Source organism: Diabrotica virgifera, chromosome 4, assembly GCF_917563875.1.
Source record: "Diabrotica virgifera virgifera chromosome 4, PGI_DIABVI_V3a".
Lineage (NCBI taxonomy): Eukaryota > Metazoa > Arthropoda > Insecta > Coleoptera > Chrysomelidae > Diabrotica > Diabrotica virgifera.
In genome coordinates, this window is record NC_065446.1 from 38,674,789 (window position 1) to 38,691,714 (window position 16,926).

Here is a 16,926-nt window from a genome sequence, read left to right on the forward strand (position 1 = left end):
CGTCAAAATGATTAGAAAAATCTTAAAAAAATCGATTACAATTTAATTACTTTTTTGCGTTGTAAATATTAAGCGATAACAATTAAATAATAAATTTAAAAATTACCGGTAAAAGTTGAATTAGTAACCGCTAGGAGCGACACCAGCGAAGCTCACAGCGTATACAGTGCATGTCTATTCTTAATTCAGATATACTTTCCAGTTTACGTCAACTTTGCAGTGTACGTCAAGTAAACAAGAAAAGTTAGGTTATGTAGTTTGTTTGATTTTATTTATTATTGTTACTTATAATTTTGTTAATTCTTTTTATTTCTGATTAAGGTTCTGTGTTAGGCTTTGACTGATTTTTTTATGTTTTATAATGTTAATCAAAATTAATTGATAAACCAATGATATAAATTCAGATTAAAACATGACATACGTAATTTTTTGCACGGCTAGCTTTGATCCCAATAATTGTGGATCGCTCGTTATTATATTTATTATAACAGACTGTCAAAGTCAGTTAAAATAAACAAACAAACAACTGGTTACATATATGTTAATTCATAAATTGTAATAATTATTAAAGTCTAAATTTTTATATTATTTTGAATTTCTACATTTTATAAAGAGTATATAAATGATAGTTTTTACATAAAATAGGGTTTTGTTATCATTTTTGTTGTTTATTTGGGTTTATATGACTGCGGACACTAAATCCATTCGCCATATTATTATTAAGGAATAAAACAAACGACTTAACTCAACAATATGTATATTAAAGCAAGAATTGTAACCAAATTAGAAGATAACTGGGCACTATCAGAGGCAGCAAAACATTTTAACATAAGCAGAACCACAGTTTTTCTATTAATAAAAAATGGAGGGAACAAGAAACTCTCGAAAGAAAGCGAGGATCTGGAAGACCAAAACTATACTAAATTTAAGTATGTAAAAATAAAATTAATATGTTGTAATATCTTCATCAGCAGTGATAACAGCTTGTAGTCTTCGGTCCATCTGCGTGAAAGGAACTATGAAATTGTCTTCTTCAGAGAGCTCTTCCCAAACCTTGCTTTCTTTCGAGAGTTTCTTGTTCTCTCCATCTTTTATTAATATTAAAAATAGTTGTTCTGCTTACGTTAAAATGGTTCGCTACGGCAGATAGTGACCAACCATCTTCTAATTTCGTTACAATTCTTGATTTTAGTTCTTTGCCAGCATGTGGAGCCATTTTTTGAGGTTGAACAGAATAAGTTATCAGTAGTAATTGCACAAGAGCTCTGAGATTATTGAATTTTTCCCGAGTGACACTTTGACAGTTTTAATTTCACGAGCCGAAGGCGAGTGAAATTATGTCAAAGTGTCACGAGAGCAAAAATTCTATTCGAAGTGTGCAAGTATTCTCCTTTTCATGAACATTTTTCAGTGCGTCACAAATTATAGAAAAAAAGGTAAGTCCGTGATAATACACATTTATGACATTTATTCTAACGTGACATTTTAGTTAAATCTGACAGTTGTCAAATTTTATTTTCAATTTGGAATAAAACCAAATCAATTGTGTCTATTGCATTTATAAAATGGTATTTTCTTTCATTTGTATAGTCTTATAAATTGTACAGATTATATTGATAATAGTATTATTTTATTTAATAAATAATTATTTTTTGATTATGGCGCCATCTATCGACAACTAGAATAATCACCAAACTAGAATAATTACCAAAGTATTCACAGACGTGCCTTTTTTTCTGTCACGTACAATTTAATGCGTTAGAGAGAAATCGAAAAACTGTGACGCACTGAAAGATGATCATGAGAAAAAGAATACTTGGAATGGAAACGAGAAACGACCGTGCGCGAGTCGCGGGGAAATATTGCAACTATCTTAAATAATTCATATTGTCAATTGAAATTGTCAAATTGACGTATATTTCATACCTTCTGTCATTGAAGCAGAAAAATTATATATTGCTCCACAATATTGATATGATATGCAATTATTATATAAAGGTAAATTTAATTAATTGTATTTTGCTTGCAGTACTGCATTTTAATAACTAATTTTATTTACTACATACAATTGTTTATGTTCTGATAACATAACCTGAATCTTATTTTTTCTTCTTATTATTTTTTGGGCTGTGGCATCGACAATTATCCAGTAACCAGGACTAATATAATTGGACAATACAATTAAAAGTGCGAATAAAGTTGCAGAGCGTAGAAATAGGGATCGCTTTGCCGAACTTGCACGGCCCCAACATTAATTTCAGAGGTCGAGTGCAATTTGTTGCGATTATTTCATGAATAAAACTGTTCAAAACCAAAATTTTATTGTAATTTATTTATGTAAGTACCATTAAACACAATTTTTATAAATATTTGACGATTGAAAGTCATCACTTTTATAATTTTTTAAAACATTAATTGTCATTAATGTCACTGAATGTATTTTTTCGTAGCAACGAAGGGCATCTGATGTAATATACTTAACGACGGGAGATTATCAAAAATTATCGATTTAATTCAGATTTCTGTGGCTTTCTATTGGTCAGAATCTCCTATGAATGAAATAATCTGACAAATTTTAAGATTTGGCAGTGACAATGACAGTATGTAAATAATAAGTGTTTATCCTTCAAAATACACTGCTCAATTTTCTACAAAATACGCTTTAAGAGTCGTATCAGTTTTTTTTGGAACCAGCTGTACATCTTCCACTCTTGTAACCTTTTGGCTCAGGTTTTTAGTGTTAAGGACTACTTACGCAGCCGGGACCGACGGCTTTACGTTCCCTCCGAAACAGCCCTCATCGTACTAAATGAAGAAACATGTGTAGCAAACCCATCAGGAGAATGCAGCTAGCTTTGGTTACCAATACTTAAAGAAGAAGTGAACAACAAGAGTATAACAACAATAGCGGATGGGAAAATGTGAGATGCACATCTTCTATCATACACAATACATATGCAACACACAATACTAACACTCCCAGACACAGAACAGCATAAAGTACATAGAAATAATGCTGAAACACATAGAATAATCAGAATTTAATGTACCATAGAGTATAAAACATCCACCCTCAGATCTTTCAGCCAAAGCATGGTTGTTGCCTACAACATCACGGTATGCCTACAACAACACGGTAAGTGTAATAAATGAACTGTAGTCTAAAGCAACGAATGTAGTCTGACGAATTTGTATTTTTATAATTTATAGTGAATACATTTTCAATGGCTTATTTAGATTATATTAAAATAATTAAATAAATTTTCGTATTTACTTGTAGCGCCACCTGTTGGCAAATAGACAAAGTTTTACTGTAAATATGTAGTTCAGCTACTACCCTGACATGTTTTGACGTTTATTTGTGTATCAAGGCATGTCATCAGGGGTCAAAGGTCAAAGTGTCCTCAAGTAACTACTAATTGTCAATACAATCAACTGTCTAATCCTAATCCTATATAAACACAATATTTAACTTGAACATACGTCCATCAAGTTAGCAGAACAAAGTCAGCAGAACACAGTTATTATTATACCATAATTAAGTGTAAATAAAATGCAAATTTAATAACATATGTAGATCATTGAAACACACTCAGTGATCAAAAGATCCAAGGTTAATGGTTTGACGACCACTCATACGAAATCAAACAGATGAAATAGAGAATGTGGAAAAATCCCCTTACGAACAATTCACACATCCACCATTTCGAGTTTTGAAAATTTTTTCGAATAGAATCAAAAAATCAAGAAAAGATCCAAACATCATATGTCTAAAGATATTCAACCTCCCATCTTTACTGATGAGCCCAGAGAGGTTGAAGAGGGCGAAACACATTTCTAAGAACTGGTGTTTGGATCTTTGATTCTATTCGAAAAAATTTTCCCAGCCCGAAATGGTGGATGTGTGAATTGTTCGTAAGGGGATTTTTCCACATTCTCTATTTCATCTGTTTGATTTTGCAAATTTAATGTTCCAACAAAACATTTATTGCTATTTAAAAAAAAGTTATGGCATGTTCTGCCAACGTGACTTCAAGCTAGCAGAACAGTAGTTCAAAAATTGATAATGATAAACAGGGTATTTTCTGAAGAAAATGCAAATTTAATTTTCCAAGAAAAAAAATATTGCTCAGATATTTCATATTTCCACACACCCGGCTCCAACCTTAGCACCTCACGACCTTTATAGGTTTCCTTCATGACAAGGTTTCTCAAACAAAGTCATTTTCATTGAAATTGTTACATGTCTTATGTTTCACTTCCATGATTGGAAGACTCTGAATCACTGCAATTCACATTATCTTCGGTAGGTACTCGTACATGCGTATTTTTGTAAATATGTTCGTATGTCTTTACTTGTGCGTTTTTCTCTATCATTCAACAAATCCCACACAAAATCTGTGTTGCTGCACACATATGAATGTAGGATTTTGGCTTTTTTTCCAACTCTTGACCTTTTCCCAGACATCGTGTGTTGCATTACAACTTTATCACTCGGTAACACTATTTCACTTTTGTATTTTAATAATACCTCAATGACTTTGTTGAGATTAATAATGACAGTAACTAGGCTTGAAATCAAGTTGGCAGAACATGCGATAACTTTTCAAAAAAAGGAGCAATAAATTTTTTCTTGGAACAATAAATTTTCATTTAATTCAGAGAGTACTTTGGCATTCAATTATAAATGGTTTATCAATTTTTAAACTACTGTTCTGCTAGCTTGAAATCAAGTTGGCAGAACATGTCACAACTTAAAAAAAAAAAGAGCAATAAATTTTTTCTTGGGACAATAAATTTGCATTTAATTCAGAGAATACTTTGGCATTCAATTATAAATGATTTATCACATTTTTGAATTACTGTTCTGCTAGCTTGAAATCAAGTTGGCAGAACATGTCATAACGTAAAAAAAAGGGCAATAAATTTTTTCTTGGAACAATAAATTTGCATTTAATTCAGAGAATACTATGGTATTCAATTACAAATGGTTTATCAATTTTTGAATTACTGTTCTGCTAGCTTGAAATCAAGTTGGCAGAACATGTCAGGGAGCCTTTACACGGTTATCAATTTTTGAACTACTGTTCTGCTAGCTTAAAATCAAGTTGGCAGAGCATGCGATAACTTAAAAAAAAGGAATAGTTTTTTTCTTGGAACATTAAATTTGCATTTAATTCAATTCAGAGAATACTCTGGTATTCAATTATAAATGGTTTATCAATTTTTGAACTTGAAATCAAGTTTTGAGCTTAAAATCAAGTTGGCAGAACATGCGATAACTTAAAAAAAGAGCAATAAATTTTCTTGGAACAATAAATTTGCATTTAATTCAGAGAATACTATGGTATTCAATTACAATAAATGGTTTATCAATTTTCGAACTATTGTTCTGCTAGCTTGAAATCAAGTTGGCAGAACTTGTCATAACTTTAAAGTTAAAAAGCAATAAAAGCAAGTTAAAAAAGCAATAAATTTTTTCATGGAACATTAAATTTGTATTTAATTCAGGCAGTACTCTTTACTGTCTTTATTATAAACGGTTTATCAATGTTTGAACTACTGTTCTGCTAGCTTGAAATCAAGTTGGCAGAGCATGCAATAACTTTAAAAAAAAAAAGAGCAATCAATTTTTTCTTGGAACATTAAATTTGCATTTAGTTCAGAGAGTACTATGGTATTCAATTATAAATGGTTTATCAACTTTTGAACTACTGTTCTGCTAGCTTGATATCAAGTTGGTAGAACATGCGATAACTTAAAAAAAAGCAATAATTTTTTCCTTGGAACATTCTATTTGCATTTAGTTCAATTCAGAGAATACTCTGGTATTCAATTATAAATGGTTTATCAATTTTTGAACTTGAAATCAAGTTTTCAGCTTTAAAGCAAGTTGGCAGTGGCAGAGCATGCGATAACTTTTTTAAAAAAAGAGCAATAAATTTTTTCTTGGAACATTAAATTTGCATTTAATTCAGAGAATACTCTGGTATTCAATTATAAATGGTTTATCAATTTTTGAACTACTGTTCTGCTAGCTTGATATCAAGTTGGAAGAGCACGAGATAACTTTTTAAAAAAAAAGCAATAATTTTTTTCTTGGAACATTAAATTTGCATTTAGTTCAGAGAGTACTCTGGTATTCAATTATAAATGGTTTATCAACTTTTGAACTACTGTTCTGCTAGCTTGATATCAAGTTGGTAGAACATGCGATAACTTAAAAAAAAGCAATAATTTTTTCCTTGGAACATTCAATTTGCATTTAATAATAATAATAATAATAATAATAATAGCTTTATTGCCCAACAGTTTCCCATTTATAGGACAAATACAGAAAAAAAAATCACATAATTCATTAGTATAACATCTACAAAGTAATAGTAGAGACCTAATCTAAGTAAAGAGAAGCCATTTTTAACAAATCATTAAGTGAGCACGAAAAAATATCACAATGATTGCAAATACTATTATAATTCTTACACATGACAAAAAGAGGCGATTTAACTAATATATTTGTTCTTGCTCTTGGACACTTAAATAAAACGTTTGATCTAGATATAACTCGAGGAACGTTGAAATTAATTTGTGCTAATAAATCACTACAGTCAATACTGTTATGTAATAATTTATACAAAAATGTTAATGAACTAATTTCTCTCCTTAATTCTAAACTAACCATGTCAACTCTACAACATAATGTATTATTATCACATCCACGGTTAGGATAGATTCCATCAATTTTAAATATCAGATATTTTATTATAAGTTTTCTCTGTACTTTTTCAATATCTTTTGTATAACAATTATATATAGGATACCAAACTAAACTGCAATATTCTAATTTTGGACGTACTAGAGAATAGTATAATAATTTTATTGGTGTTATGTTGGTGAAGTTTCTGCAATTCCTAATAATGAAACCGTACATTCTCATAGCTTCAGAAACTTTTTGTTCAATATGCAAATTGAAAGTTAACTTGCAGTCAAAAATGACACCTAAGTCTCTGAGGCTATTACATTTTTCCAAAACAGAGTTCTGAATTATATAGTTAAAGTTAACTGTCGTCAATTTCCTGCAAAAACTCACTACTTTACATTTTGCAGAATTTAATAGTAGTTTGTTATTAGTACACCATGTATCAATAGCAGTTAAGTTACGCTGAAGTTCTAAACAATCGCCAATAGTGTCGATCTTACAGAAAATTTTCAAGTCGTCCGCAAAACACAATTTTTTACAGTTAATTTCTTGAAACAAATCATTAATATAAAGTAAAAATAATAACGGTCCTAGATTGGAGCCTTGCGGAACACCAGACTTAGACAGAATTAAATCTGACTTAAAGCCATTATAGAATACGTACTGTCTCCTTCCTATTAAATAACTACCAAAGAATTTAATTAAATTAACAGAAAATCCTAAATTTGATAACTTGGATAATAAATACGGATGAACCACCTTATCAAATGCCTTCGAGAAATCTGTATATACGACATCAATTTGTCCTTGTTCATCTAATACTTCAGAAATAAATTGTGTCATCACTACCAGGTTTGTGACGGTAGATCGTTTATCTATGAATCCGTGTTGAAAAGGTGCAATATAGCCGCGAACACACGGATATATACGATTATACAGAACAATCTCGAAAATCTTTGAGAAGTTACACAACAGAGAGACAGGTCTGTAATTAGATATATCAGATTTAACTCCATTTTTAAATATAGGACATACTTTTGACTCTTTCCATATTTCAGGATATTTTCCAGTTTCCAAAGACAAGTTAAACAGTTTTTGAAGCGGTTTGACAAATATTCGTGTACAATCTTTAACTAGAAATGCTGGAATCTTATCTGGACCAGTCGTCATTTTATTTTTTAATCTTTTAAAAGCTTCCAGAATTTCATTTTCTTCAAATTTCAAAAAATTAATGGTTGGTAAATTAAAACCCTGAACGCTGATGTCCTCTGGTTCATTATTGTCAGTAGATACATATACTTTTTCAAAAAATGTTTTAAAAGCGTTGACAATATCCTGGGGATTATCAAAAGTATTTCCCTCATAGCACATTTCACCTGGAATTCGCGATGACTTATTTTTAGTATGTACATAAGACCAAAATGATTTTGTTTCAATGGTAATACTGTCTTGAATGTTTTCAATGTAATTGTTATATGCAGTTTTAATTTGCTGTTTAATAACTTTGCGCAATCTTTTAAATTCTATGTGATATATTTCGTTTCCTGTTTTTCTATACTTTTGACGGTTTTTGGCTTTGAGTTTAATATTTTTAATAATATCTGAGTGATACCAATTTGGATACTTATGTTTATAATTTTTGTATACCGGAACATATCTATCAACTATTGTATACAATATATTATAAAATTGCTTTAATGCTATATTTACATCATCGTAATTATCTAAAAAGTCCCAATTAGTTTGTAATAGTTCAGAATACAGAGAAGTGAAATTTGCTTTCCGAAAATTATACATTTTCGAATTAGAATTTGGTAAAAACCTAATTTCCTTTTTTCCCAAATTATTAATCTTTATCATAAGTGCAGGATGATGACCATCTTCTTTAACCAGTGAAGAATTATCATGAATAATATCACATTTCTCTGATGACATTACTAAATCCAACAAACGACCTAAGTTATTAGGCACATCATTGTATTGAACTAAATTAAATAAACTTAAAAAATCTAATACAGTTGATGTTTTTTTATCTAATCTGCTTTGATCTACAAACTTGGGTACATTGAAGTCACCTAATATAACAATGGTTTCATTAAATATATCCAGTTGTTCTAAACATTCAAAAAAGTATTCGAAGTCTTCAGAACTTAACTTATCAATAATATAAAGAACTAAAACATAAAATTTTCTATAACCAACACAACATTTTACAGCTAACATATCGATTAGGGGAAACTGTAGATCGTATGTGGATACATCGATAACAGACGATTTAATCTCCGTCTTCAGCGCTAATAAGACGCCTCCCCCAGTGGTTTTATCTACAACATCAAATTTTCGATCCTTTCTATACACATCGTATTGATCAGGAAACAACTCTAGACTGGACACATCATTGTTCAACCAGGTCTCACTTAAAGCAATAATGTCATATTCACCCTCACTTACACTAGTATAAAACTCTGAAACTTTAGAGTTAAGACCACGTACATTTTGGTAATAACATATAAGTTCACATCCTACAACACTGTCGGGCTCTATTGGTTTAAAGGCACTACCTTGGGTATACCATTCATATACTTGATTTTGAAAGATCCATTTCCACTCGCATTCATGTTGTTTAGTTCAACCTTTACATTGTTGTAATAATTAATTTGATTTCTAGTTCGATCAAATGACATTGACACATTTTTGTAGTTCCCATTTCTTAGAAATTTAGCTTGCCGTATTAAAGCAAATACATCATTTTCATCATCTAATATGACCTTAATTGGTCGGATTCGCCCTTGGTTAACTTGCCCAAGTCTGAAGAGCTTAATGTTGGCAGTATTCACATTAGGACTTACGCTTGAGATTATTTTTTGAACTTCAGACTTATCGCTAATCTTACGATGATCCTCAGATAGTTGTTGATCCTGTTCCGGCACACCAAAGAAAATAACATTTCGTTTTCTTTTATTTCGTTCGTTGATTTCTTGTATTATTTCTTCCATTTCTAGTGGGTTCGAAGAAGATTTCAAAATCTGGTTATCATTTTTTAGAGCTTGTATTTCAGCCTGAAGTGAGAGAATTAATGATTTTAAGTCCTTAATCTGATTACCAATTTGTCTACAATTTATGCAAGACCAGTCACATCCCTTCTCTTCATCATTAATCAGTTCAAGCTCATTTGCACTAATGTTAACACAAGTATGTCTAAATACTTTAGTACACACAGAGCATTTTAACATTAAATTTGGTTTGTATGATTTGCTGCAGCAAGAACATATTAAATTTGACGGCATATTTCCGAAAATACAGCTAACGATACGCTTATGTTCCTCCAAATACTTTAAAAAACAACAAGAAACAAAAACAGACTGGAATGTGTTACCTTACTTTATGAATTCTTGTAATTAGCAAGCAATTAAAAATTCTAATATACCTGTTCCAAAACACTAATTGCAAATCACTTTTTAGACTAGTAAAAAGAAATCACAACAAATATCAAATATTAATACGTTGATTCGGTTATTAAAGAGATTCGATGTTGCTTCGATCGTGTCTCAACTACTACTCGTGTCTCAACTACTACTACAACTTTAGTTCAATTCAGAGAATACTCTGGTATTCAATTATAAATGGTTTATCAATTTTTGAACTTGAAATCAAGTTTTGAGCTTGAAAGCAAGTTGGCAGTGGCAGAGCATGCGATAACTTTTTTAAAAAAAGAGCAATAAATTTTTTCTTGGAACATTAAATTTGCATTTAATTCAGAGAATACTCTGGTATTCAATTATAAATGGTTTATCAATTTTTGAACTACTGTTCTGCTAGCTTGATATCAAGTTGGAAGAGCACGAGATAACTTTTAAAAAAAAAAGCAATAATTTTTTTCTTGGAACATTAAATTTGCATTTAGTTCAGAGAGTACTCTGGTATTCAATTATAAATGGTTTATCAACTTTTGAACTACTGTTCTGCTAGCTTGATATCAAGTTGGTAGAACATGCGATAACTTAAAAAAAAAGCAATAATTTTTTCCTTGGAACATTCAATTTGCATTTAGTTCAATTCAGAGAATACTCTGGTATTCAATTATAAATGGTTTATCAATTTTTGAACTTGAAATCAAGTTTTGAGCTTGAAAGCAAGTTGGCAGTGGCAGAGCATGCGATAACTTTTTTAAAAAAAGAGCAATAAATTTTTTCTTGGAACATTAAATTTGCATTTAATTCAGAGAATACTCTGGTATTCAATTATAAATGGTTTATCAATTTTTGAACTACTGTTCTGCTAGCTTGATATCAAGTTGGAAGAGCATGCGATAACTTTTTTAAAAAAAAAGCAATAATTTTTTTCTTGGAACATTAAATTTGCATTTAATTCAATTCAGAGAATACTCTGGTATTCAATTATAAATGGTTTATCAATTTTTGAACTTGAAATCAAGTTTTGAGCTTGAAATCAAGTTGACAGAACATGCGATAACTTTAAAAAAAAAAGAGCAATAACTTTTTTTTTGGAACATTAAATTTGCATTTAATTCAGAGAGTACTCTGATATTAAATTATAAAATAGTTTATCAATTTTTGAACTACTCTTCTGCTAGCTTGAAATCAAGTTGGCAGAACAGGCCATAATTTTTTTAACAAAAGAGCAATACATTTTTTGTTGTGTGTGTGTGGTTGGGATATGACTGCGAAACATAAGGCTTCATTCGCCTAATCATACATTTTTTGTGGGAACATTAAATTTGCATTTTTTTACACCTAATTATGGTATAATAATAACTGTGTTCTGCTAACTTGTTGGACGTCTTGGACATGCCATAAGAAAACAATTTCAGAACGTTATTATTTTTATATTTCACTCTCGATATACCATACCTATAAATTTTAAGTCTATTTTTACATGAATAGATAACAAATACATCCACTTAAACTTTCAACATATTACATAAACCAATTTTACTCAGAGTGTTTGAATAATACATTTAAACACGGTTATATATGCAGTTTTTAAAATATGTAAGAACTTACTAAGTCAAATTAAAATTCCAATTGCCTTTTACAAGAAGTTCCTCTACTCGTACACCAAAATATAAAATCACACCTTGAAACTAAATTACGAACGTACAACACTAGATAAACCAACATCAACTGGTATATTACAACAAAACCAAACTGTGAACTTGTGTATGTATATTATAAGATGAACACGGCGAATTAACCTAGCGCAAAATTCATAAAATAAACGTTCTACGACTGTGGCTAATTCAAAAATAAATTGTCGATGGCTGCGATAGCAGTCATAAGTGGAGATAAGGCGAATAGTGACTAAATAATGATAAGGCTCGGAGAGGGCAGTTTTATCAGACTTTTCTTGTCATTTCGGATGTGAAATTATATGACGAATACTTCATAGTTATTAGCTATCAGTCCGCACCATACTCGTATACTGTGTAAGTGCTTTAAATTTCTTCAAATTTGTTATCTTGACAGGATGATAGTTTTGTAATATGTACTTTGTTTATTATTTTATATGAGACTAAACTACAATTATTCTTCTATTTGTGTAGACATAACTCTGTCCGTTTTTTAATGTGCCTCCAGTAAGTTGGCATTCCATCGTTTTCGTGGTCTTTTTTTTAAATTCTGCCTTTTCCGATATTGTTATTTCTCCATATTGTTTCATTCAGCAACCTGCAACTCTTTGCATTTATTCACTTGATCTTCCACTTTCTGTTTCGAGCTTTCCTTAGCTAGATAGTGTGATGCCTAGATATTTAAACTCCATGACTTGTTCTATTATCTGAACCTGCTGACAACTGCTTTCATTTGCCTGGAGGGGCCAGTGTCACAAACAGGGTACTTTTTCTTGCCCTCAACTAGGGGTACCAAGATTTAAATGCAACGGGAATACAAGAAGATATGATGAACCGAAGTAGATGAAGTCAAATCGTACAGGCAGCGAAGATCCACAAACGATTAAGACCACGAAGAGGGGTCGGAGCTGTTCACAAGATGGTTCCTCCACATGAAGATGTCCTTACACAATTTACCGTTTTATTATGATATAATGTTAAAATCGCTTAACAGTAAATACGGATGAATGTTTGTGCTATCTTTTAAACTAGTTGATTCTTCCTCCTTCCTGTTTTGGTCAGTTCTTGATGTTGTGTTCCTGTACCTTTTTGCTAATGATGGATGGCTCTTGCTGAGCCGAAACGCGTCCAATTTTGACCATTTTAATAAAAAAAATTTGTGGTACTTCTTCGAGTTTTTTGTACTTTGTTAACATTATAGAAGTTTTCAGGGACTTACCCTCGGTAATGATGTAATCTTTCATTCTGCGTTTAAATTTTTCAAAAATACTTATTAGGTTTCTTAGGATTCGAAAAAAATGAATGTATTTAAATAGCATTGGAGCCGAAAGTTGGCACATATCCCCATAATTAATTTGTTCATCCAATTGATTGTCCAATTATTTTTATGAAAATTATACCGGAAAAATTATTTTTAGGGAAAATGTGCGAGATTAGCAACAACGCGCTGTCATTTTTACGAATCGGGAATCATTCAATACAGAAAAATTTACATTACATAAATTATTGATTAAGAGTATGTAACTGAAAACATCCCAAACACTATTAAGGCAGGATGTAAAGTGTAAAGATCTTTTACACACCGCTACTCAATATAAATCCCGCGGTATAGAACCCTTCGGAATGGCAGCTATTATAAGCTATAACCGTTTGTAAAATCCGTGATTTACTGATTTAAGATCTGTTGACTTGAGGCATCTGGCGTACTCAAACCATCTGTTTAACTTATGGAGATCCTAATTCTCTTAAACGATGTTGCTACAACTGTCAATAAATCAACTTAACAACCACTACGGAAATGTGGCGGGAACATATATTATATTTTTGGATGATGCCAGTAGTACACAATACACATTAGATTTGTTTATTTTCAACATAACGTATTTTCAACTAATTTCTTATAAATATATCCAGAATTAATCACTTTTATATTTTTATTAACAATAAAGTAAGAAATCAACGAGAAAAAAAAATAAGGGATCGTTCAAGTATTACGTAACGCAGGTTGGGGAGAGGGGGGTTAAAAATCTTCAAAAATCGCGTTACGTAATACTTGAACGCTCCCTAATGTAAGTAAATAATAGGTAAACTTAGCCACAAAAGTTTTGCACCACCAAAAATTATGCTCATTTTTATAGTTGATTTTCTAGTGAAGGGATTAACGGATTCCACAATTTTTTTTTATAATTTGAGATTTTTTCTTTGGTACCTTTTTACACTGTTGGCAAAGGTTCACTCAAACTTCTCTTTTGAGCTTATACCGGGTGGAAAATTATGTTAACTCTTAAGTACTAACATCTTAAATCAATGACGTAAACACTAACTAACCGCCTGACAGACGAGTTTAACATTTTAGTGGTAATTTTTGTTTTTGTTAAATATTTTAATGCAAAAAAATATTTCAATGACTTACTGAAAGCATTGATTAATTATCTAAAAAACACAGTAATTAATCTAGTTTTTCTGTAACTTTCGGATGACCAAGCGGGGGAAATTTTGACCCCAGCGTATGTTTTTCTTTAATAAATTCAAAAGTATTTTCAATTTTTAACTCATTATTTTTTTATTTGACTTTAATATCATTCTAGATATCCTCATATTTTGAAATAAAAAAAATTCCCTATATTTTACGAATAAAAAATATATTCTGAAGACGATGTTTAGTAAAATACCGTCTATTATGTGTAATTCCAAGTAGTTTTACGCTAATGACGTCGACTTTGCAAAGTAACAAGACACTTACTCAACATACACACTACACATGACACTAATACTCATGTTGTGACTGGCTGAATGACATAAAGTCCATGCCATAAAAATAAAAAAAAAATAAAAAAAAAACTTCATTTTTTTGTTAATTGTCATTTTTGACCTGGGGTCATTTTTCCCCCCTTGGTCATCCGTGTAACAAAAAAAGGTTTGTCATCGGAAGGTTAAAATAAAAAACATTATAACAAGAATGAAAGGATTGCTTGTGTGCCTTTTTACTCCTGAAAAAAGTGTAATAAAAATTAAACAAATTCAAGAATCTTGATAAAAATTTATAATCGAGTTAAACAGAGAGTTGGAAAAATGAAAAAAAAAGGTTTTTAAAAAATGTTAAAACAAAAAAAACTGAAAGGTACTATATTTAGTTTAGTACAGTGTAGCAATGGTAGTCAGTGGCAACATTTTCATCACAAATTGATTCACTTTGCTTATGTCGTCTTCTACCTCATGAAACCATCAATCAAGAGTTTTTTCATAGTCTTTATTCCTTTACTTTATGTTTTTTGACGAACTGGGGCACATTATGTATAATGACGAACTGGGTACAAACACTAACACCCCGTCTATTGGACGGAAATCACACTTTGAGTCTAAATATCTTTCGAATAACAACCTGCCGCAAATTGCCGAATTCAATACTACTAAAGAACAACCCAACTTGAAAAGTCATAAACGGGTAAGCTTCAAAATTTTCTAGGAAGGAAAATATCCCACTTTCAACAAGCTATGCCGTCTGAGAGATGGGGTGTTGGTACTTAACGGTTAAGTTTGAAACCTGTAGGGAGGACAAGGTGCAAAGGTGGGTATTTAGGGTGACCAAACGTCCCGTGAAAACGGGATTGTTCCGTTTTTTAAGCTGCAAAATCGTTGTTTTTATCCCAGAGAATAGTAGTTCTCGCCAGTGGCGCACACCCCCTTACATGCGACACTATATATGCGAAGTTTTCGATTCAGTACTCCTGACTGGATTAAAAAAGGGGCCAAATGCCATCTTAAAGTTTGAGAAAAGACCTTCTTCTTCTTATTCAGGTGCCGTGTCTGTATTAAGACGTTGGCCGTCATCATGTTTACAAGTTACTGAAACCTCTCTCTATCGGCTGCTGTGCGAAATAATTCTTCTGCCGTGGAACCACACTATTGTCTAATATTACGCAACCATGAAAGTTTCTTTCAACCAATCCATCTCTTTCCCTCCACTTTTCCTTGTATTATAAGGCGAAGTAGATGGTATTTAGGTCCTCTAATTATATGGTCGAAGTATTCTGTTTTTCTCCCCTTTATGATGTTTACGAGCAGACGTTCTGAATTCATCATTTGGAGAACATCTTCATTGGAAGTGTGCGAAACCCACGATATCTTTAGGATTCGTCGATAGCACCACAATTCGAATGCTTTTAATTTATTTAGCATTGTAATTTTTAACGTTCATGTCTCACAACCATACAATAATATAGACCACACGTAACATTTTAGGACCTTCTTGCAAATATTCATCGACGGGCTTCGGTTACATAAAACTCGTTTCCAGGTCATAAAAGCCTTACGTGATATTTCAATCCTGGTTATTATCTCGTTATCACAGTCGCAAGGAAAAGACCAGCTAATCGATATATCAACCATCCATTTTGGTACAAGGGTATGGGTTTTATGGCCCTCCCCATTTGAAGTCTATTTTTCGTTCTCGTCCCCAAAACTCCCAAAAATTTCGAAATTTTTAGTCCGACCTCTACGGCTTCTAATAGTATTGATCATTACCTTTCCAACGCATGTCTAATTTTGAAAATCGGTTGTATCATTCAAAAGTTACCGAGCTCAGAAATTTGACTCAATTTATATTTAAAAAGGGGAAATGTTTGTATTACATATTATGTATGTTGGTATGTGTGTGGAAAGGTTAATCCGATCTGATTTTTTTTTGATGGTCAAGAGGGTGTCTATGTTTAAGAGGGTGTCTGGGCTGATTCAGAACCGGTGTAGTTTGTGACTTTAAACCACCCATAAGCGGCATAAGCCAGCTATAGGACTGGGTAGGTACAACACGGCATATTTTTTGGGGGTATTTGATCGTTGATTAGGTCGATTGAGTTAAGCTTTCAAATGGTGCCTAAGTGGTCAGGATCACGGCTCAGTATGGCCGAAAAACTGAAAAATTGAACTTTAAAAATTTTGGTTTCTCGACGAATGTAGGAGGGCTCGAGATGCGCCTACCGATGTGTACCTCGTATTTCGAATTTTTAAGTTTTAGGCCTCATACGTATGATCAAATCCATTTCCTATAGGAAAAAAACGGTTTTTCAAGCTTACGAAATTCTATAATACCTTTAGTTATCATATTTTACCTTGAATGCATCAGACACTACTTGTTAAT

General features: G+C 31.6%; 1 protein-coding gene across 5 annotated transcripts in view; it reads right to left on the reverse strand.

The window, feature by feature from the left end:
* Nucleotides 1–16,926, reverse strand: part of LOC114324944 (nuclear receptor coactivator 2) — a 394,092-nt gene that overhangs the window by 146,343 nt on the left and 230,823 nt on the right. The window lies entirely within an intron of this gene.